At 39.3% G+C, this 23,943-nt stretch overlaps 2 long non-coding RNA genes across 3 annotated transcripts; both read left to right on the top strand.

The window, feature by feature from the left end:
- Positions 1-11,863: 11,863 nt before the first annotated feature.
- On the top strand, positions 11,864-17,157 carry LOC133564985 (uncharacterized). Of its 2 annotated transcripts, XR_009809401.1 has the most exons (4): positions 11,864-12,248; positions 12,784-12,918; positions 16,076-16,151; positions 17,068-17,157. It is a non-coding gene; the product is annotated as an uncharacterized LOC133564985 (long non-coding RNA). The 2 variants fall into 2 exon arrangements; XR_009809400.1 differs by lacking the exon at positions 11,864-12,248 and having other exon boundaries at positions 12,598-12,918.
- Positions 17,158-18,286: 1,129 nt separating this feature from the next.
- On the top strand, positions 18,287-21,785 carry LOC133564986 (uncharacterized). Its single transcript, XR_009809402.1, has 3 exons — positions 18,287-18,366; positions 21,221-21,292; positions 21,409-21,785. It is a non-coding gene; the product is annotated as an uncharacterized LOC133564986 (long non-coding RNA).
- Positions 21,786-23,943: the final 2,158 nt, after the last annotated feature.

The following is a 23,943-nucleotide window of genomic DNA, read 5'->3' on the forward strand; positions in this document are numbered from 1 at the left end:
CAAAAACATATGTTTTGACAATGAGATCAGTATTTTGCAAAACAACAATGTTTTGACAATAAGATCACTATTAAAAAAAACAAGCTTTGACAATGAGATCCCTATTTTGCAAAAACACATGTTTTGACAGTGAGATCACTATTTTGCAAAACAACAATGTTTTGACAATAAGATCACTATTAAAAAAACAAACGTTGACAATGAGATCACTATTTTGCAAAAAAAAAAAAAAGCTTTTTCAATGAGATTACTATGTTGCAAAAAAAAAATATGTATATATATATATATATAAAAATATGAGTACTATTTTGCAAAAAAACAATATTTGGATTGTTTTGTGTCATGTTTGTGTGTCCTCTCAATTGTTCTGTTGATTACAATTCTGAATGTAGCTGCACCGGGTTTGGTTTTGGAATTGGAATAGTGCGGTGTTATTGTGTCTTATTTTGTTGGACTGATTAATAATAAAAAAATAAATAAAAAATGAAAGAAAATAGTAATTTTATTAGAATTTAAATTTATTGGGAACGTAACGAGTAATTATAATTATACATTTTTTTAAGTAATTTTAAACGGACTACATATAATATATACATATAAATGGAGTGCATTTTTAGTATTTGTCATGATGTCATATTTTATCTCAGATGTCCTTTGATTGGCAGAGGTTCCTAATCAAGTGTCCACCGAGTTTGAATAATAAACGCTGGCCATGTTGTGTTTTCCCTGATCTTTCACCTGCACTTCCTTCTGAGAATTCTAAGTGCCCCCGACTGGGCTGACATGTGTGACATGTGTGGAGGTTCTGGGCCTCCATGGTCTGCCTTCGTATAAAAAAAAAAAAAAAAAGCCCAAGTAGGTCATTCTGTTGCTTTCGGGGCTTGTCTGCTTTCACAGGGAGGCCAAACACATCGCAGGTGAGAAAAAGTTCAACCTGTCAGGAGCGAATAAAACGTGTTCCTCACATGTGCGTTTCTCTTTCAAGCGTCTTCATTCAATTTGTATAACCCTCTCACTTTCTTCTCTCTCGAACACACACACACACACACACACGCAGCGCGTGCACGCAGAGCAGCTGTGCGATTCCCACAGCAAGCATTACGTTTCCTACTCCTCAAAACTTCAAAAAATCTGGAATTAAATGCATGTTTCAATTTTTAACATTCACTGAAAATATACAGAACCAGTGAAGTTGGCACTTTCTGTAAATGGTAAATAAAAACATAATATAATGATTTTAAAACTATTTTCAACCTATATTTAATTAACTAGACCGCAAAGACAAGATATTTAACGTTCAAACTGGTAAACGTTGTTATTGTCTGCAAATATTAGCTCGTTTTGGAATTTAATGCCTGCAACATGTTTCAAAAAAGCTGGCACGAGTGGCAAAAAAGACTGAACAAGTTGAGGAATGCTCATCAAACGCTTATTTGGAAAAGGCTAATTGTGTCAGGCTTGGCCCTGACAGTTTGTTTGTGTTCTAGTTTTTTTTATTCTGTATGTGTAGTATTTGCTGTCAGCTCGGTTGGTAGAGTGGCCGTGCCAGCAACTTGAGGGTTGCAGGTTCGATTCCCGCTTGTGCCATCCTAGTTACTGCCGTTGTGTCCTTGGGCAAGACACTTTACCCACCTGCTCCCAGTGTCACCCACACTGCTTTAAATGTAACTTAGATATTGGGTGTCACTATGTAAAGCGCTTTGAGTCACTTGAGAAAAGCGCTATATAAATATAATTCACTTCACTTCACTCTTATTTTGTTGGTTTCCTGTCTTTCTCCCTGAGCGTTGTTTCCCCTCAGCTGGCCACACCTGGTGTCAATCAGCCCGATTCCCATTTTTACCTGCTGTTGTCGTCCAATCAGTGCTGGATTATTGTATTGTATTGTCGCTCCTGTCGTGTTGTTTGGTAGCTTTGTGTAGCTTACTGTCTTTTGTTCCCTGCTTCCAGTTTTGTTTTTTTCATAGCCGAGTTTTGTTATCCGCCTTTTGCGCGCTTTTTGTTTGTACCCTTTGTTTGGTTTTGTTTTAGTGTTCAAATTAAAACCATGTTTTCTTGCACAATGCCTGCCTTCATCTCTGCATCTTGGGGTTCATCAACAACAAACTGACGAATTGGGAACAGGTGGGTTCCATGATTGGGTATAAAAGCAGCTTCCATGAAATGCTCAGTCTTTCATAAACAAGGATGGGGCGAGGGTCACCACTTTGTGAACAAATGTCTGAGCAAATTGTTAAAGAACGACATTTCTCAGCGAGCTATTGCGAGGATTTTAGGGATTCCCCCATCTACGGTCCGTAATATCATCAAAAAGTTCAGAGAAGCTGGAGAAATCCCTGCACGTAAGCGGCAAGGCTGAAAACCAACATTGACTGCTCGTGACTTCCGATCCCTCAGGAGGTACTGCGTCAAAAACAAATCGCCGAACAGTTTTAGAACAACATTTCTCAACGAGCTATTGCAAGGAATTTAGGGATTTTACCATCTACGGTCCGTAAAATCATCAAAAGGTTCAGAGAATCTGGAGAAATCACTGCACGTAAGCTAGGATATTATGGACCTTTGATCCCTCGGGCGGTACTGCATCAAAAAACGACATCGGTGTGTAAAGGATATCACCACATGGGCTCAGGAACACTTCAGAAAATCACTGTCAGTAACTACAGTTGGTCGCTATATCTGTGCAAGTTAACACTCGACTATGCAAAGGAAAAGCCATTTATCAACAACACCCAGAAACGCCGCCGGCTTCACTGGGCCCGAGCTCATCTAAGATGGACTGATGCAAAGTGGAAAAGTGTTCTGTGGTCTTACGAGTCCACATTTCACTTTTTTTTTTGGAGACTGTGGACGTCGTGTCCTCCGGACCAAAGAAGAAAAGAACTATCCGGACTCTTCTAGGCGCAAAGTTCAAAAGCCACCATCTGTGATGGTATGGGGGTGTGTTAGTGCCCAAGGCATGGGTAACTTACACATCTGTGAAGGCACCATTAATGCTGAAAGGTACATACAGGTTTTGGAGCAACATATGTTGCCATCCGAGCAACGTTATCATGGACGCCCCTGCTTATTTCAGCAAGACGGCTTCGTAGCAAAAGAGTGCGGGTACTAGACTGGCCTGCCTGTAGTCCAGACCTGTCTCCCCTTGAAAATGTGTGGCTCAATACTAAGCCACAACGGGGACCCCGGACTGTTGAACAACTTAAGCTCTACATCAAGCAAGAATGGGAAATAATTTTACCTAAAAACCTTCCTCAGTTCCCAAGCTGAGTGTTGTTAAAAGGAAAGGCCATGTAACACAGTGGTAAAAATGCCAACTATTTTGTTATGTGGTGTTGCCATTAAATTCTAAGTTAATGATTATTTGCCAAAAATAATTAAAGTTCTCGGTTGAAAAGGATTTGCTAATCATTGTATTTTGTTTTTATTTACCATTTACACGATGTGCCAACTTCACTGGTTTTGGGGTTTGTATTTATTTCACCGTAATATGCCATGTTTTCTGTCAAAAGATGAATAGCAAATATATTTAGTAAGGAAGATTTTGTACAGGTTTTATCGGACCAAATAAATAGCAATTTGCACATTCTTTAAAGCCGCAGCCACTAGGGGGCGGCACAGGATCCAAATTGCTCCGACCACAAATAATATGCACTTTTTATATTCTGAATTCGGAGTTCAATTTGATCAGCAACTTATAAACTCAAACCGTTATTAATACCAAAGTTGGAAACAAGGTTGTGGAGAGGCGGAGCCAAGGGGCCGACGGCGGGGCAGGGCACGCTGCAGCCCTGCCCAAGATGGCGGCAAGGAGGCGGAGGATGCGGCGGAGTGGAGAGGCGGGGCTTGCTGGGAGCGATGCCGCCACAATCTAAATCAGGTGCGTGGTACACACACCGGCACGCAATTAATTCATCTCCTCCTGCTGTATAAAAGGGGAGAGGGAGGAGAGACCAGGGAAGAGCGACAGAGAGCGAGCCAGAGAGGAGGAAGACGACGGCGGCCGAAAGAGCGGACCGTGAGTGATCAGTGGAAAGGAGCAGCTGCAAAACGATCCGACCTACACTCAAGACAAGTTTTATTTGAAAAAATAAAAGAGTCAAACCTGCTCAAAAGCATGTCCTTCCTGGGTGGTCCACTGAACCCGAGCTACGACAGCAAGCGACTGTCACAGAGGTCTTTAACAGAAGTAATTAGAGATGTCCGATAATGGCTTTTTTGCTGATATCCCGATATTGTCCAACTCTTAATTACCGATATCAACCAATACCGATATATACAGTCGTGGAATGAACCCATTAGTATGCCTAATTTTGTTGTGACGCCCCGCTGGATGCATTAAACAATGTAACAAAGTTTTCCAAAATAAATAAACTTAAGTTATGGAAAAAAAATGCCAACATGGTGCTGCCATATTTATTATTGAAGTCACAAAGTGCATTATTTTTTTTTTAACATGCTTCAAAACCGCAGCTTGGAATTTGGGACATGGGCGTGGTAGAGGGTAGCGGGGGGTGTATATTGTAGCATCCCAGAGGAGTTAGTGCTGCAAGGGGATTCCGGGTATTTCTTTTGTTGTGTTTATGTTGTGTTACGGTGCGGATGTTCTCCCGAAATGTGTTTGTCATTCTTGTTTGGTGTGGGTTCACAGTGTGGCGCATATTTGTAACAGTGTTAAAGTTGCTTATACGGACACCTTCAGTGTGACCTGTATGGCTGTTGACCAAGTAAATAAACCTAATTTATGTGAAAAAAAAATGCCAACATGACACTGCCATATTTAATATTGAAGTCACAAAGTACATTATTTTTTTTTAACATGCCTCAAAACAGCAGCTCTGAATTTGGGACATGGGCGTGGTAGAGGGTAGCGGGGGGTGTATATTGTAGCATCCCGGAGGAGTTAGTGCTGCTAGGGGTTCCGGGTATTTCTTCTGTTGTGTTTATGTTGTGTTACGGTGCGGATGTTCTCCCGAAATGTGTTTGTCATTCTTGTTTGGTGTGGGTTCACAGCGTGGCGCATATTTTTAACAGTGTTAAAGTTGCTTATACGGCCACCTTCAGTGTGACCTGTATGGCTGTTGACCAAGTAAATAAACCTAATTTATGTGAAAAAAAATGCCAACATGGCACTGCCATATTTATTATTGAAGTCACAAAGTGCATTATTTTTTTTTAACATGCCTCAAAACAGCAGCTTGGAATTTGGGACATGGGCGTGGTAGAGGGTAGCGGGGATTGTATATTGTAGCATCCCGGAGGAGTTAGTGCTGCAAGGGGTTCCGGGTATTTCTTCTGTTGTGTTTATGTTGTGTTACGGTGCGGATGTTCTCCCGAAATGTGTTTGTCATTCTTGTTTGGTGTGGATTCACAGTGTGGCGCGTATTTTTAACAGTGTTAAAGTTGCTTATACGGCCACCCTCAGTGTGACCTGTATGGATGTTGACCAAGTATGACTTGCATTCTCCTGCGAGTGTGAAAAGCCGTGAATATCGTGTGATTGGACCAACATGCAAAGGCAGTGCCTTTAAGGTTTATTGGCACTCTGTACTTCTCCCTAAGTCCGTGTACACAGCGGCGTTTTAAAAAGTCATACATTTTAATTTTTGAAAGCGATACCGTTAATTTCCGATATCGTATTTTAAAGCATATATCGGCCGATAATACGGGCAGTCCGATGTTATCGGACATCTCTAGAAGTAATCTGTCATGAGGATTGTGTTGTCTCCATTCACGGTGCGGAATCAAACGCCCTCAGCGACTGAGCAGAAGCCTTTAATACAAATGAAAGACTTCATTAATTAGAACTGCAAAATTGTCTTGTCACGTTCGCCCCTTGCATAAGGGGTCGGAGAGAAGTGCGGCGCTCGTAAAGATGGCGGGGAATTAGTGTCTCGGTCAAGGACTCTTCAGACACATGCTTGTTGTTCAGCTCTGACAAGGTCCTTTACTTCAAATTGCGCTGGCGGGATGTTCTTTGTGACCTGAGTTTCTTGTTTGGTGTCTTTTTTCATTCTATTACTTTAATCTATTTGCTTTTACAAGACTCGGAAATGTCTGCCTTCGAGGTCGCTGAAGTCTGATCAGGAAAACATGTTTGGGGCGGCATAGCTCGGTTGGTAGAGTGGCCGGCCCAGCAAATGGAGGGTTCCAGGTTTCATTCCCGCTTTCGCCATCCTCGTCACCGCCGTCGTGTCCTTGGGAAAGAGGCTTTACCCACCTGCTCCCAGTGCCACCCATGCTGGATTAAATGTAACTTAAATATATATTTAAAAAAAAAAAAAAAAAAAAATATATATATATATATATATATATATATATATATATATATATATATATATATATATATATATATATATATATATGTGTGTGTGTCCTTCCTGGGTGGTCTACTGAACCCGAGCGACGACATATACATACATACATATATATATATATATATATATATATATATATATATATATATATATATATATATATACCCCGCGACCCCGAAAGGGAATAAGCGGTAGAAAATGGATGGATGGATATATATATATATATATATATATATATATATATACATCCTCGGCTATTTTATCAGGGCATGAGAACTTAAAAAAAAAGACAAATCTACTCAGTGGATTTTTGGTTAGAGTGTCCGCACAGATATCGGCAAGTCGTAAGTTCAAACCCCGGCCAAGTCATACCAAAGACTATAGAAATGGGACCCGTTACCTCCCTGCTTGGCACTCAGCATCAAGGGTTGGAATTGAGGATTGAATCCCCAAAAATGATTACCGGGCACGGCCACCGCTGCTGCTCACTGCTCCCTTCACTTCCCAGGGGGTGAACAAGGCTGATGGGTCAAAGGCAGAGAATAATTTTGCCACACCTAGTGTGTGTGTGGCAATCACGGGTACTTTAAAAAATGGAAACATCAATCAATCAATCAATGTTTATTTATATAGCCCTGAATCACAAGTGTCTTAAAGGGCTGCACAAACCACAACGACATCCTCGGTACCGAGCCCACATAAGGGCAAGGAAAAACTCACAACCGGTTGGATGTGAGTTTAGAACCGAGGTCAACAACCTTTTTGAAACCAAGAGCTACATCTTGGGTACTGATTAATGCGAAGGGCTACCAGTTTGATACACACTTAAATAAATTGCCAGAAATAGCCAATTTGCTCAATTTACCTTTAATATATATATATATATATATATATATATATATATATATATATATATATATATATATATATATATATATATATATATATATGTATTTATATATAAATGGGTATTTCTGTCTGTCATTCCGTTGTACATTTTTTTTTCCTTTTACGGAAGATTTTTTGTAGAGGATAAATGATGAAAAAAACACTTAATTGAACAGTTTAAAATAGGAGAAAACAGGAAAAAATTAAAATTTAATTTTGAAACATAGTTTATCTTCAATTTCGACTCTTTAAAATTCAAAATTCAACCGAAAAAAGAAGAGAAGAACTAGATAATTCGAATCTTTTTGAAAAAATGTAAAAAAATAACTTACGTAACATCATTAGTAATTTTTCCTGATTAAGATTAATTTTAGTATTTTGATGACATGATTTAAATAGGTTAAAACCCAATCTGCACTTTGTTAGAATATATAACAAATTGGACCAAGCTATATTTATAACAAAGACAAGTCATTATTTCTTCTAGGTTTTCCGGAACAAAAAATGTAAAATTAATTCAAAAGACTTTGAAAAAAGATTTAAATTTGATTCTAAAGATTCTCTAGATTTGCCAGAATATTTTTATTTTATTTTAATCACAATAAGTTTGAAGAAATATTTCACAAATTTTCATCGTTGAAACAACAGAAGCAAAAATGAAGAATCAAATTAAAATGTATTTTTTATTCTTTACAATAAAAAAAAAAAAAAAAATTACTTGAACATTGATTTTGTCATGCCTGTTAAGCAAGGTTTATGTTTTGTCATGTTATGTTTTGATTTTGGACATTCAGTCACGCTTTGCACTTCCTGGTTTTGTTTGTTTCCATGCCAACCCATTGGTTTCCACCTGGTCCCCTTAAGTCGCGCCCCGATCCTCAGCCTCTCACACCTGTTTTCTATTACCACAGCCAGTACTTAAGTCATTTGCTTTCTGTTCATCATTCTGAGAACTTTGCCTTTTGTAGATGTCTGCATATTTTGACCACGACCACACACCCTTTATGCCTTGCCACGCTGCTACTTTATTTTGACTACGCCACGTAAGTCTTTTGTATTTTTTCGCGTCAGTGCTAGTTTTGGGTTTATTGAGTATCGTTGATAGTATCTTTTGTTTATTCATTATCATTCAATCAATCAATCAACGTTTATTTATATAACCCCAAATCACAAATGTCTCAAAGGACTGTACAAACCATTACGACTACGACATCCTCGGAAGAACCCACAAAAGGGCAAGGAAAACTCACACCCAGTGGGCAGGGAGAATTCAAATCCAGTGGGACGCCGGTGACAATGCTGACTATAAGAAACCTTGGAGAGGACCTCAGAAGTGGGCAACCCCCCCCCCCTCTAGGGGACCGAAAGCAATAGATGTCGAGCGGGTCTAACATGATACTGTGAAAGTTCAATCCATAGTGGCTCCAACACAGCCGCGAGAGTTCAGTTCAAAGCGGATCCAAGACAGCAGTGAGAGTCCCGTCCACAGGAAACCATCTCAAGCGGAGGCGGATCAGCAGCGTAGAGATGTCCCCAACCGATACACAGGCGAGCGGTCCATCCTGGGTCCCGACGAGCGGTCCATCCTGGGTCTCGACTCTGGACAGCCAGTACTTCATCCAATGTCATCGGACCGGACCCCCTTCACAAGGGAGGGGGGGACATAGGAGAAAAATAAAAGAAGCGGCAGATCAACTGGTCTAAAATGGAGGTCTATTTAAAGGCTAGAGTATACAGATGAGTTTTAAGGTGAGACTTAAATGCTTCTACTGAGGTAGCATCTCGAACTGTTACCGGGAGGGCATTCCAGAGTACTGGAGCCCGAACGGAAAACGCTCTATAACCCGCAGACTTTTTTTGGGGCTCTAGGAATCACTAATATGCCGGAGTCTTTTGAACGCAGATTTCTTGCCGGGACATATGGTACAATACAATCGGCAAGATAGGATGGAGCTAGACCGTGTAGTATTTTATACGTAAGTAGTAAAACCTTAAAGTCACATCTTAAGTGCACAGGAAGCCAGTGCAGGTGAGCCAGTACAGGCGTAATGTGATCAAACTTTCTTATTCTTGTCAAAAGTCTAGCAGCCGCATTTTGTACCAACTGTAATCTTTTAATGCTAGACATGGAGAGACCCGAAAATAATACGTTACAGTAATCGAGACGAGGCATAACAAACGCATGGATAATGATCTTGGCGTCTTTAGTGGACAAAATGGAGCGAATTTTAGCGATATTACGGAGATGAAAGAAGGCCGTTTTAGTAACGCTTTTAATGCCATTCATGCCAATTGAGCAAGTGTTTTTGTTTATATTTTTGCAGCCAAGGTCTGTACCTCATTATGAGCGCCCCTTAGTTTTTTTATTTTTTTATTATAGTGTTTAAATAAACAAATATGTACCTGAACTCAGGCCTGGCTCGTCCTGCTGCGTCCAAGGAGCAACACAAATCCATGCCATAGTCCTGACAGATTTAAATGATCAGGAAATAAAACAAAGGAATTCAAAAAGTTAAAAAGGTATACGTGTGTTAAAAAATGTAAATGACTTTGAAATAAGATTTCAATTTGATTCTACAGATTTTGTAGATTTGCCAGAATATTTTTTGGGAATTTTAATCATAAGAAGTTTGAAGTAATATTTCACAAATATTCTTCATCGAAAAAACAGAAACTAAACCGAAGAATTAAATTTAAATGTATTTATTATTCTTTAAAATAAAAAAATAAAAATTTACTTAAACATTGGTTTAAATTGTCAGGAAAGAAGAGGAAGGAATTTCCATCCATCCATTTTCTACCGCTTGTCCCTTACGGGGTCGCGGGGGGCGCCTATCTCAGCTTTAATCGGGCGGAAGGCGGGGTACACCCTGGACAAGTCGCCACCTCATCGCAGAGGAAGGAATTTAAAAGGTAAAAAGGTATATGTGTTTGAAAATCCTAAAACAATTTTTAAGGTTGTGTTTTTTCTATAAAATTGTCTTTCTGAAAGATATAAGAAGCAAAGTAAAAAAATAAATGAATTTATTTAAATAAGTGAAGACCAAGTCTTTAAAATATTTTCTTGGATTTTCTAATTCTATTTGAGTTTTGTCCCTCTTAGAATTAAAAATGTCGAGCAAAGCGCAGCTTGCTAGTAAATAAATACAATTTAAAAAAAAAATAGAGGCAGCTCACTGGTAAGTGCTGCTATTTGAGCTATTTTTAGAACAGGCCAGCCCCTGGTGACCCCTGGTTTAGAATGAAAGGGAATGTACACGCACCAAATAAGGCAACAAAAACAAAATCTGCACATAGAAAAGAAGAGAATCCAAGCAGGTTGTGTTGTGTGTAAGAAGCGAGCGAGCACACTTCAAGCAGCCTCAGTGGGTTTAGTCGTCCATGTCCGCATGTGTGGGAGTCTCCGGCAGCGGCTCTTCACATCTCAACGTATGTAAAGCCCCTGCAAATCACAGCTTAAGTATGTATGGCCCCTCCTGTGGCGGTCCATGTTGAATTTTGCATGCCTGTAGAGAGTGCCATAACACGTTCACATCACACAGCTCAACAAGCTCACGGGGTCAGGATAAAGAAGGGAGCCATTGTGCACGTGTGCGTGTGTGTGTGTGTGCGTGTGTGTGTGTGTGTTTGTGTGTGTGTGTGTGTGTGTGTGTGTGTGTGTGTGTGTGTGTGTGTGTGTGTGTGTGTGTGTGTGTGTGTGTCTTTGTGTGTGTGTGTGCGTTTGTCAAAGTGACATATGGGGACATTTTTATGAAATTTCACCTTACATATGAGGACCTGTTGAAATATGGGGACATTTTCCATGTCCCCATATTTCCCGCAATGCTATCGTGTTCTAGACCCTCCCAGCATGTTCCCAGACCAAAAATCTCTGAAGTCTTCATTTGTCAAATTTTCAGAAAAAGTGTGTGAAAGTGTGTTTAATTTTTTTGCTCACCTTCGATTTTGCCCCTAGTGGCCATCTTTGCTATTATGACACACACACACACACACTTGTCCTCATATGTCATATGTCCTCATATGTCATGTGGGTTAGAAACTCACACACTCCAACATTTTGAAAAACCTCTAATCATTACAGCAATAAACATACTTCTGAATTCTAAATCAAATAACACATTTTCAACTGATCTGATGATCTCAACCTTTTTTATGTTAGTTTTATCTATCCATCCATCCATTTTCTACCGCTTATTCCCTTTCGGGGTCGCGGGGGGCGCTGGCGCCTATCTCAGCTACAATCGGGCGGAAGGCGGGGTACACCCTGGACAAGTCGCCACTTCATTTGGTTTATCTGGAGAGGATTTGGGCTAGACAATTAGTAATAAAGGGATTATGGTGATGATTTAATTTGTTTGATTCAGTATTTTACTGTATTGGGCTTTTTGCTATTATGTTGACTAAAATACAATGCCGCACAATAATTAATTTAAATGTGCCTGAAATGTAAGTTTTTGCATAAATGCCCCTTCCCCCCCCCAAAAAAAAAAAAAAAAAACCAAAAAAACAACCCTCAACCTTGATTGAGACTAAGGCAATAATTCAAATGCAATTCAAACTACATACAGTATTTAATATTTTCAAATGGTTACAATAGCACATGATTTAGGTATTTTTATCTTGGGGACAAATTTTGGATTCAATTGGCGATTGTTTTTGGAGGTATTCACTTCACATTGTGTTCAAGATGGTTACTTCCGCCCACTCTGAAGAGTCTCGGCGTCTGATTGGTCCAATTTTCAGTTAGGCGCTGCCTGATTGGCCAGTGGATGATGTCGGATCCTAACAGAGGGCTAAATCACTAGTTAACTATTTTCATCATGGAAGTTATACAGCTCACGTATCACACTTAATATTGAATATATATATAAAAAGGGGTTTCCAAAAGGACCATTTATAATCGAAATACAAAACTTCACACACGATTTTGAGCACAACAGAGCGCTCAGTGAACATCACTTCCGGGACCTGCATCACCGGAGGGGGACATCTATCTTGGCCACAAACCATCTTTGACAGTCTTCAGCAGCATGGTTGAATCAGGTGAGCATAAAATGGAGTTTAACGTAATTAAATAGACCAATGTTTTTTAACATAGGAAAATAGTTCATTATAAACAACAGTTAAATGTTTTTTGTTATTAATTGCAACCAGATTAGATTTTATGAGGTTAAATAAAGCATTTCAGTTCTGGGCCAAGGCCAAGGCATTTAAATTTTTTTTTTTTTAAGTTGCATGGAAGATTATAAGTAGCAGTGATTGTCACACACTAGGTGTGGTGAAATTATTCTCTGCATTTGACCCATCACCCTTGATCACTATGCAAGTAAACATTTTCTTAATTTTAAACTAGACAGACTAGAGTTCTTCAAATTGTTTATACTTTTTCTCAAATACAAATATTTCAAGCTGATAAGCACTGTGGAGTAGGCATGTTACTGATATTGTTACATTAGTTCTTTGTTTGAGAAGCTTCATGTCTGCATTGAGCCTAAATTTAACAGTTTTTGAAGGGTTTAGTTCTTTGTTTTATTTCTGTGTCACTGACTTTTTTCATTTTTATGTGTGGATTTGTTAGGCGCATCAACACATGATATAGACATCGTGTCCAAAAGAAGAGCGAGACGTAATCCTGAGGCTGAAGCCACCGAGTTTATTTGATCTGGATGTGACAAGTCTTGTTTTAAGGCCCAGTGGATCAATGATTGGAAAGGTATGTCTTGTTATGTAACATATCAATGGTAACTGTACCAACATCTCATTTGGATAATTTCCTTACTGTCTAATAGAGGTTGTATTATATGGCTTTAATTAGAAGTGTTTGGAATAACAGCGTTCCACGTCCCAAGAGCTAGCTTCTGTAGCCGAGGATCGGACCGCCAAGTGCCCTGCCTTCGGCTGCCGCCCAGCTCACAATGCACCCGACCTCTATGGCCCCTCGGAGTCTTGTTCACGAGTGAGGGAAGAGTGGATGGTGAGATCGACAGGCGGATCGGTGTGGCGTCTTCGGTAATGCGGACGTTGTATCGATCCGTTGTGGTGAAGAAGGAGCTGAGCCGGAAGGCAAAGCTCTCAATTTACCGGTCGATCTACGTTCCCATCCTCACCTATGGTCATGAGCTTTGGGTCATGACCGAAAGGATAAGATCACGGGTACAAGCAGCCGGAATGAGTTTCCTCCGCCGTGTGGTGGGTCTCTCCCTTAGAGATAGGGTGAGAAGCTCTGCCATCCGGGAGGAACTCAAAGTAAAGCCGCTGCTCCTCCACATCGAGAGGAGCCAGATGAGGTGGTTCGGGCATCTGGTCAGGATGCCACCCGAACGCCTTCCTAGGGAGGTGTTTAGGGCACGTCCAACCGGTAGGAGGCCACGGGGAAGACCCAGGACACGTTGGGAAGATTATGTCTCCCGGCTGGCCTGGGAACGCCTCGGGATCCCCCGGGAAGAGCTAGACGAAGTGGCTGGGGAGAGGGAAGTCTGGGCTTCCCTGCTTAGGCTGCTGCCACCGCGACCCCACCTCGGAAAAGCGGAAGATGATGGATGGATGGATGGATGGTATAACAGCGGTATATGAAAACGATGTTACTAATGCTGTTACTTTTACCGGTAACGAGTAATCTAATAAGTTTTATGTACGCTACAACGCTGTTATGATGCGTTTGATGTAATGTGGCATGCTACTTTTGATGTGATTGTATGTCAACAAGACAGCGTTAGAAGCACAAAAGGGTTAGTGCAGGTAATATCTTTTTACTAATGAAAGCAACCCCCGGAAGTAATTACGAACACGATATCAAATAGAAAGAGGCCTCATCCACACGCAAACAAAACCATTCAACAGAACTATCTTAACTGCCACTGCTAAGCTAAAAAATACAGCTGAACTATTCTGCTATGTCTGGGCGCTGAAGTCCCACGTCACTTGGCAAAAGGCACAGCTTTTTAAAGGCACACACACACTCTGCTCTCATGAAATGTCTCTCAACTGCATATGCTAGATATTTAAAACTTTTCTTTTTCAAGTAACACATTAATTACAAACCCCGTTTCCATATGAGTTGGGAAATTGTGTTGGATGTAAATCCAAACGGAATAATTTTTTTTACAAATAATAATTAACTTAGAATTTCATGGCTGCAATACGTGCCAAAGTAGTTGGGAGAGGGCATGTTCACCAATGTGTTACATCACCTTTTCTTTCAACAACACTCAATAACCGTTTGGGAACTGAGGAAACTAATTGTTGAAGCTTGGAAGGTGGAATTCTTTCCCATTTTTGTTTTATGTAGAGCTTCAGTCGTTCAACAGTCCGGGGTCTCCGCTGTCGTATTTTACGCTTCATAATGCACCACACATTTTTGATAGGACTGCAGGCCGGCCAGGAAAGTACTTGCACTCTTTTTTTATGAAGCTGAACACGTGCTGAATGTGGCTTGGCATTGTCTTGCTGAAATAAGCAGGGGCGTACATGAAAAAGTCGGCGCTTAAATGGCAGCAAATGTTGTTCCAAACAGATGGGTAACTTACAGATGTGTAAGTTACCCATGCCTTGGGCACTAATGCACCCCCATACCATCACAGATGCTGGCTTTTTAACTTTGCGTCAATAACAGTCTGGATGGTTCGCTTCCCCTTTGGTCCGGATGAAACGGTGTCGAATATTTCCAAAAACAATTTGAAATGTGGGCTCGTTAGACCACAGAACACTTTTCCACTTTGCATCAGTCCATCTTAGATGATCTCGGGCCCAGAGAAACCGGCGGCGTTTCTGGATGTTGATAATTGGCTTTCGCTTTGCATAATAGAGCTTTAACTTGCACTTACAGATATAGCAACAAACTGTATTTAGTGACAGTGGTTTTCTGAAGTGTTCCTGAACTCATGTGGTGATATCCTTTAGAGATTGATGTCGGTTTTTGATACAGTGCCGTCTGAGGGGTCGAAGGTCACGGTTATTCAATGTTAGTTTCCAGACATGCCGCTTACGTGGAGTGATTTCTCCAGATTCTCTGAACCTTTTGATGATATCATGGAGCGCAGATGTTGAAATCCCTAAATTTCTTGCAATTGCACTTTGAGAAAGGTTGTTCTTAAACTGTTTGACTATTTGCTCACACAGTTGTGGACAAAGGGGTGTACCTCGCCCCATCCTTTCCTGTGAAAGACTGAGCATTTTTTGGGAAGCTGTTTTTATAGCCAATCATGGCACCCACCTGTTCCAAATTAGCCTTCACACCTGTGGGATGTCCCAAATAAGTGTTTGATGAGCATTTCTTAACTTTATCAGTATTTATTGCCACCTTTCCCAACTTGTTTGTTGCGTGTTGCTGGCATCAAATTCTAAAGTTAATGATTATTTTCACCAAAAAAATGTTTATCAGTTTGAACATCAAATATGTTGTCTTTGTAGTGCATTCAACTGAATATGGCTTGAAAATGATTTGCAAATCATTGTATTCAGTTTATATTTACATCTAACACAATTTCCCAACTCATATGGAAACGGGATTTGTACTTAATTTAATAATTATTTACATTTATGTAAGAGTAATTCTGTTTGTAATTGAATTTTTAGTCAAGTAACGACTATTATTATTCCTTTTTAAAACAGATATTCCAAACATTGTTAATTGATAAACTGTTTTATCAGGATATGGTGTATTTGCTCTTGCATCAATTTAAAAAGGTTCTTTTGTGGTCGAGTACCGAGGGAAGTTCATCTCAAGACATGAGCGGGACAAGAGACAGAAACCCTCTATAAATATCTTTACTATTTATCTGGCATTATATGCTCATAATGTTAACAACAAAAAGTGCTGATAATGTTATAATTAATAAGTTCTAACATTATTTTTATGTGTTTTGTTGCAGACACCAACTGTTGATGTTCTATCTCAACATTCTCCAGATTCATGTGAGCGATAAACCGACTTCATCCCTCCAACAGGTTATTACTTGACTATTTTACTATCCATCCATCCATCCATTTTCTACTACCTGTCCCTTTTTTGGGTTGGCGGGGTGTGCTTGAGCCTATCTGAGCTGCATTCGGGCGGAAGGCGGAGTACACCCTGGACAAGTCGCCACCTCATTACACGGCCAACACAAATAGACAACATTTACACTCACATTCACACACTAGGGCCAATTTAGTGTTGCCAATCAACCTATCCCCAGGTGCATGTCTTTGGAGGTAAGATGAAGCCGGAGTACCCGGAGGGAACCCACGCAGTCACGGGGAGAACATGCAAACTCCACACAGAAAGATCACGAGCCCAGGATTTAACTCAGGACTACTCAGGACCTTCGATTTGTGACGCACATGCATTAACCCCTGTTCCACCGTGCTGCCCTATATCTGCTAAAAACTTGACACAACCTATACTTCAAAAGACATTTAATCCTTTTAACCTCTCACAGATCAGTTTATATGACAACATGTTTTAAGCGTACATCCATGTTAGTTTGTGGAATTTACAACTCATGTTTAGCAAAACAGGAGATGTTACAGGTCAGCAACATGAATTCTATATGTGATCACTTGTCATGTACTCATATTGTTTGAACTAAAAAAGACTTCAGTGTGTTTCATATAAGGTCCTCATATTTTTCTGAACCACATTAGTGTGTGTTACAATGTTTAATTCAAAGCTTTAAAATGAGTGTTTCAATCCAGGTCCTCATATTTTCTGAACCACATTTTAGTGAATGTTACATTCTTAAATAATAGTCTAAGAGCTAAAACGCTATAATAATCTTTACTGTTTATGTAGAATTATATGCTCAGAATATTATCAACCAAAAGTGGTTGTTAATGTTATAATTAATTAGTTCTGACATTATATTGTTGTGTTTTGTTGCAGACACCAACTGTTGGGGTTCTATCTCAACATTCTCCAGATTCAGATGTGAGCGATAAACCGACTTCATCCCTCCAACAGGTTATTACAAGTCTATTTTTACTATATCTGCTCTAAATGTGACCCAACTTATATTTTGAAAGACATTTATTAATTTTAATACCTCACAGATCAGTTAATATGACAACATTTTCGTAAGGGTACATCCATGTTAGTCAGTAAGGAGTTTGGAACTCATGTTTAGCAAAACAGGAGATGTTATAAGTCAACAACATACATTCTACATGTGACCACTCGTCATGTCCTTATATTGTTTGAACCAAGAAAGACTTAGGTGTGTTTCATATAAGGTCCTCATATTTTCTAAACTAGATTAGTGTGTGTTACAATGTTAATGTCCAAGCTTTAAAATGAGTGTCTCAATTCAGGTCCTCATATTTTCTGAACCAGATTTTAGTGTGTTTTATATTCTTAATTGATTGTCTAAGAGCTGAAACTCTGTAATAATCTTTACTATTTATCTGGCATTGTATGCTCAGAGTTTTATCAACAAAAAGTGCTGATAATGTTATAATTAATTAGTTCTGACATTATATGTGTGTGTTTTGTTGCAGAAACCAACTGTTGAGGTTCCATCTCAACATTCTCCAGATTCAGATGTGAGCCAATAACTGACTTCATCCCTCCAACAGGTTATTACATGTCTATTTTTATTATATCTGCTCTAAACTTGACCCAACCTATATTTTGAAAGACATTTATTTATTTTAATCTCTCACAGATCAGTTTATATGACAACTTTTTCGCAAGGGTACATCCATGTTAGTCAGTAGGAAGTTTAGAACTCATGTTTAGCAAAACAGGAGATGTTACAAGTCAACAACATCAATTCTACATGTGAGCACTCGTCATGTCCTTATATTGTTTGAAGCAAGAAAGACTTAGGTGTGTTTCATATAAGGTCCTCATATTTTCTGAACCAGAAAATGTGTGTTACAATGTTAATGTCAAAGCTTTAAAATGAGTGTCTCAATTCAGGTCCTCATATTTTCTGAACCAGATTTTTGTGTGTGTTACATTCTTAATGAATTATCCAAGAGCTGAAACTCTGTAATAATCTTTACCCTTTATCTGGCATTGTATGCTCAGATTTTTATCAACAAAAAGTGGTGAGAATGTTATAATTAATTAGTTCTGACATTATATTTTTGTGTTTTGTTGCAGAAACCAACTGTTGAGGTTCTATCTCAACATTCTCTAGATTCAGATGACAGCCATAAACCGACTTCATCCCTCCAACAGGTTATTACATGTCTATTTTTACTATATCTGCTCTAAATTTGACCCAACCTATATTTTGAAAGACATTTATTAATTTTAATCTCTCACAGATCAGTTTATATGACAAAATTTTCGTAAGGGTACATCCATGTTAGTCAGTAAGGAGTTTGGAACTCATGTTTAGCAAAACAGGAGATGTTACAAGTCAACAACATACATTCTACATGTGACCACTCGTCATGTCCTCATATTGTTTGAACCAAGAAAGACCTAGGTGTGTTTTATATAAGGTCCTCATATTTTCTGAACCTGATTAGTGTGTGTTAAAATGTTAATGTCAAAGCTTTAAAATGAGTGTTTCAATTCAGAAAATGCAGTGCCTCTTGTTTACAGCCGGTTTCTGCAGCGCTGTTTTCATTGATCAAAGTATTTTTTCGGTGGTCGTGTTTTTGGTACATAACTTGTACATAGTGCGCAAATAATAGGCTATATATAAATATAAATACATTCAAACCCCGTTTCCATATGAGTTGGGAAATTGTGTTAGATGTACAGGGACAGGGACGGCGTGGCGCAGTGGGAGAGTGGCCGTGCGCAACCCGAGGGTCACTGGTTCAAATCCCACCTAGAACCAACCTCGTCACGTCCGTTGTGTCCTGAGCAAGACACTTCACCCTTGCTCCTGATGGGTTCTGGTTGGCGCCTTGCATGGCAGCTCCCTCCATCAGTGTGTGAATGTGTGTGTGAATGGGTAAATGTGGAAGTAGTGTCAAAGCGCTTTGAGTACCTTGAAGGTAGAAAAGCGCTATACAAGTACAACCCATTTATTTATTATATAAACAGGATACAATGATTTGCAAAGAATTTTCAACCCCAATTCTGTTGAATATGCTACAAAGACAACATATTTGATGTTAAAACTGCTAAACATTTTTTTTGCAAAGAATTTAGGGATTTTACCATCTACGGTCCGTAAAATTATCAAAAGGTTCAGAGAATCTGGAGAAATCACTGCACGTAAGCGATGTACTGCATTAAAAACCGACATCAGTGTGCAAAAGATATCACCACATGGGCTCAGAAATACTTCAGAAAACCACTGTCAGTTACTACAGTTGGTCGCTACATCTGTAAATGCAAGTTAAAACTCTCCTATGCAAAGCAAATGCCATTTATCAACAACACAGAGGAACGCCGCGGGCTTCGCTGGGCCCGAGCTCATCTAAGATGGACTGATGCAAAGTGGAAAAGTGTTCTTTGGTCTGACGAGTCCACATTTCAAATTATATATGGAAATTGTGGACGTGGTGTTCTCCGGAACAAAGAGGAAAATAATCATCCGGCGCAAAGTTCAAAAGCCAGCATGTGTGATGGTATGGGGGTGTATTAGTGCCCAAAGCATGGGTGACTTACACATCTGAGAAGGCACCATTAATGCTGAATGGTCCATACAGGTTTTGGAGCAACATATGTTGTCATCCAAGCAACATTATCATGGACGCCCCTGCTTATTTCAGCAAAACAATGCCAAGCCACGTGTTACAACAGCGTGTCTTCGTAGTATAAGAGTGCGGGTACTTTCCTGGCCCGCCTGCAGTCCAGACATGTCTCCCATCGAAAATGTGTAGCGCATTATGAAGCGTAAAACACGACAACTTAAGCTCTACATAAAACAAGAATGGTAAAGAATTCTACTTTCAAAGCTTCAACAATTAGTTTCCTCAGTTCCCAAACGTTTATTGAGTGTTGTTAAAAGAAAATGTGATGTAACACAGTGGGGAACATGCCCTTTCCCAACTACTTTGGCACATGTTGCAGCCATGAAATTCAAAGTTAATTATTATTTGCAAAAAAAAAAAAGTTTGAGTTTGAACATCAAATATGTTGTGTTTGTAATGCTTTCAATTGAATATGGGTTGAAAAGGATTTGCAAATCATTGTATTCAGTTTACATTTACATCTAACACAATTTCCCAACTTTTATGGAAACGGGGTTTGTATATATATTAGGGCTGGGCAATGATTAAAATTTTTAATCGAAGTTAATCGCACTATTTCTCTTATTAATCGCGATTAACTGCATTGTATACACAAAGCCCAATAATGAATTCAAAAGTAGTGTATAGTGCACCTTTATTGGAATATTCTCCCACATGAACAAAAGCGCCAAAACATTTGTTGTGCAAACACAATTTAAATCAGTCCTTGTTAAACCGTAGCAGTTAAATAGCAAATTTTATGAAAATCAACTCAAAAAATGTAAATACAAACATTTAAGCTTATTGCCACTGCCAAGGTATTTAAGTTATCCTGTTTGTTATGGAAAATAAATATAATCTACATACAAATCTCTGAGCCACAATCATAACATCTGAACAGGCAATTTCTGAGGTAACAGCAGAAACATTTTTTTTATCAGGGATCTTATGTTTAAAAAACTTATATTATAGGTAGTGGGCTGTTTTAGGGAATTTTGGATCAAATTATCCGTAGTAGCAATATTAATAATGTTGTGTTCATTCTGCGTAGTGCACTTAAAATAATTATGACCATATCTATTTGCCTGGTGCTTTGATAAACTGAACGCATATACATGGTACTATATTGTGATGTTATGAGCCAGGGAAAAAAAGAACTACCCTACCCAGCATGCAACAGGAGTGACGAGCATGCGCGGTAGCCCGGTATAGGTTCTGTCGCCATGACGGCATCTTGTATGTTGTGATATGCACGCTCTGAAAGCAAACGTTAAGAACTCAGCCAACACTCCTCGTCTGCATTATTGATAAATAGACAGACAACACATACTCCGCTGCTTCACAAAGCACAATATGTTAAATGTTTACTTTTACAGTTTTCTAATTCTTCCTTTCAGATTGACAGCAGGACAAATCGCTGGAAGTGGGTATGTCTCAAGCTTCTTCCACTTGGTCCACTCCAAAGCGGGGTAAATAAATAATCCACATCATTTACTAGAATATTATATTACGTTTTGCACCTTTTCACTGTGTTATAGTCATTATTCCTTCAGTAAGAAATTGTATTTTGTCTCCTTTATGACAGCTGCAAAGGGGAAGAAGTGGAAGCAGTTGAATGACACATGTTGCATTTTGTAACTGGCAACAAAGTACCAGGTAAAAAAGATTGTGAAGCCTGCCTCCATAAAGAACTAGTAGCTCTACAGGACAGAGATTGGCTTGCCATCAAGTACTACATCCATAACAAAATCATATTAAAAAAAGGGAAAAAAAATGTTTTCCCACATCTTCTGTGGTAGTTTGAGTATGTTACCAGCAATTAAAAAAGCAAAATAAACAGCAAGCGTTTTGTATTTATTCCAGATAATTCTTAGCGACAAAATCCACAAAAACAATTCAGTTACACTTAGTCGACAATTACATTTTTACCCATGTTTCTTTTAAACTCTTCTTGGTTTTAGATTACAGTACCATGGGATTGGGATTTTTTTTTAAATGACAACACATCAACTAAACCAACTCAGGTGGTTTTGTCAAGTCTCTGATGTCAATAGCCTCATATGTCACATGAACCTGAAATCTTTAACACTCTGTGACGTCATGGTTGTCATATTTCACAAACTTGAAATCTTAAACACTCTGTGACGTCATGGTCATCATATGTCACATAAACTTGAAATCTTAAACACTCTGTGACGTCATGGTCATCATATGTCACATAAACTTGAAATCTTAAACACTCTGTGACGTCATGGTCATCATATGTCACATAAACTTGAAATCTTAAACACTCTGGTCTTCATTTGTCACCTAAACCCGACAAGTCCTCATATGTACCATAAAAATCAGGTTCAGAAAAAAACAAAAGAGTTGCAAAAATCTCAATAGACCACTGTGTGTCTAAAATTCTGGTTCACTAACCGTCTGATTCCCAGGCCTGTAGGACCATTGGAAAGGCATGTCCCCATATGTCACGTTTTTGTCATAAGTCCTCATATGTCACCCAAACACGTATGTGTGTGTCATCATATAGTCATGCTTATAATCGTGCCCCCGAAAAATGCTAGTTAACATGTCCCTTTTTTTTTTTTTTTTTTTACTTTGTCATGAAAAAGGGACGTTTTTGTCATGAAAAAGGGAGGTTTTTTTGTGGTTGGTGCACCAATTGTAAGTGTATATTGTGTTTTTTATGTTGATTTAATAAAAAAATAAAAAACATTTTTTTAATAAAAATTAATAAAAAATTCTTCTGCGGCCCGGGCCGCGGCCCGGTGGTTGGGGACCACTGCTCTACAACATGCCGTCACGTCCTCTTTTCCTCCATATAAACAGCGTGCTGGCCAAGTCACATAATATATGCGGCTTTCACACACATACTTGGTCAACAGCCATACAGGTCACACTGAGGGTGGCCGTATAAATAACTTTAACATTGTTACAAATATGCGCCATACTGTGAACCCACACCAAACTGTCAAGCCGTAACTGTGGATGTTTGTGCTTCCTCGATGCAAGGATGATGTGGGACAAGTCAGGCATGAAAGTAAGTACATTTTTATTTGTTACTAAAATACAAAAGGCAAAACAAAAAGCACGCTCGATGGCGGATAATAATCTATGCTAAAACATTAACAAAAACAGCACAATGGCATGCCTATCTATAAATAAACCAAAGATGCTAACAAAGATACCCAATAAACCAAAAAAACAGCACTTAGGCGAAAGAATACATGGATCTTATGTGGCGTGGTCCAAATGTTTAGCAGCGTGGCAAGGCATGGAGGTTTGTGATAGAAATGAAGGCATGAAGCAGAATGCAAAAATCCCAGACTGATGGACAGAAAGTAAAATCCTTAAATAGTAGCAGTGGTAATGAGAAACAGGTGTGAGAGGCTGATGATCGGGGCGTGACTAGGGGAAACTAATGAGTAGCTATGGTAACAAAACAAACCAGGAAATGAAAAGACAGAGCCAAATGTCCAAAAATCCAAACCGAACATGACCGAAACAAAACATGATCCATAGGTGTGACACAAACAAGAATGACAAAACACATTTCGGGAGAACACCCGCACCGTAACACAACATAAACACAACAGAACAAACACCCAGAACCCCTTGCAGCACTAACTCTACCGGAACGCTACAATATACACCCCCCCCCCGCTACCACCAAACCCCACCTCATTTTTATTTTATTTTCGAATTTATTAGCCTGTGGAAAAAGTTAATGTTGATATTTACCTCAGAAAGCTGCAAATAGAAAAGTGGCAATCCATTTTATTTAAAATACCCCTGATGTTTTTCTGTTTGTTTTTTGAAAGTTGATTTTGCACGATTACGTTATATAAGCTCTGCCTGTTGCATGGGAGGAAGCCCGAGTACCCGGAGGGAACCCACGCAGTCACGGGGAGAACATGCAAACTCCACACAGAAAGATCCCGAGTCCGGGATTGAACCCAGGATTACTTAGGACCTTTGTATTGTGAGGCAGATGAACTAACCCCTGTCCCACCATGCTGCCCTAGTTAAGCCTTGCTTGTTCAATATTCACTGCAAAACTTCTTTGGGTCCCTATTAAAAGGTTAATTTGTTCAACCTTGGCCCGCAGCTTTGTTCA

The sequence above is a fragment of the Nerophis ophidion genome, linkage group LG13 (genome assembly GCF_033978795.1).
Source record: "Nerophis ophidion isolate RoL-2023_Sa linkage group LG13, RoL_Noph_v1.0, whole genome shotgun sequence".
Lineage (NCBI taxonomy): Eukaryota > Metazoa > Chordata > Actinopteri > Syngnathiformes > Syngnathidae > Nerophis > Nerophis ophidion.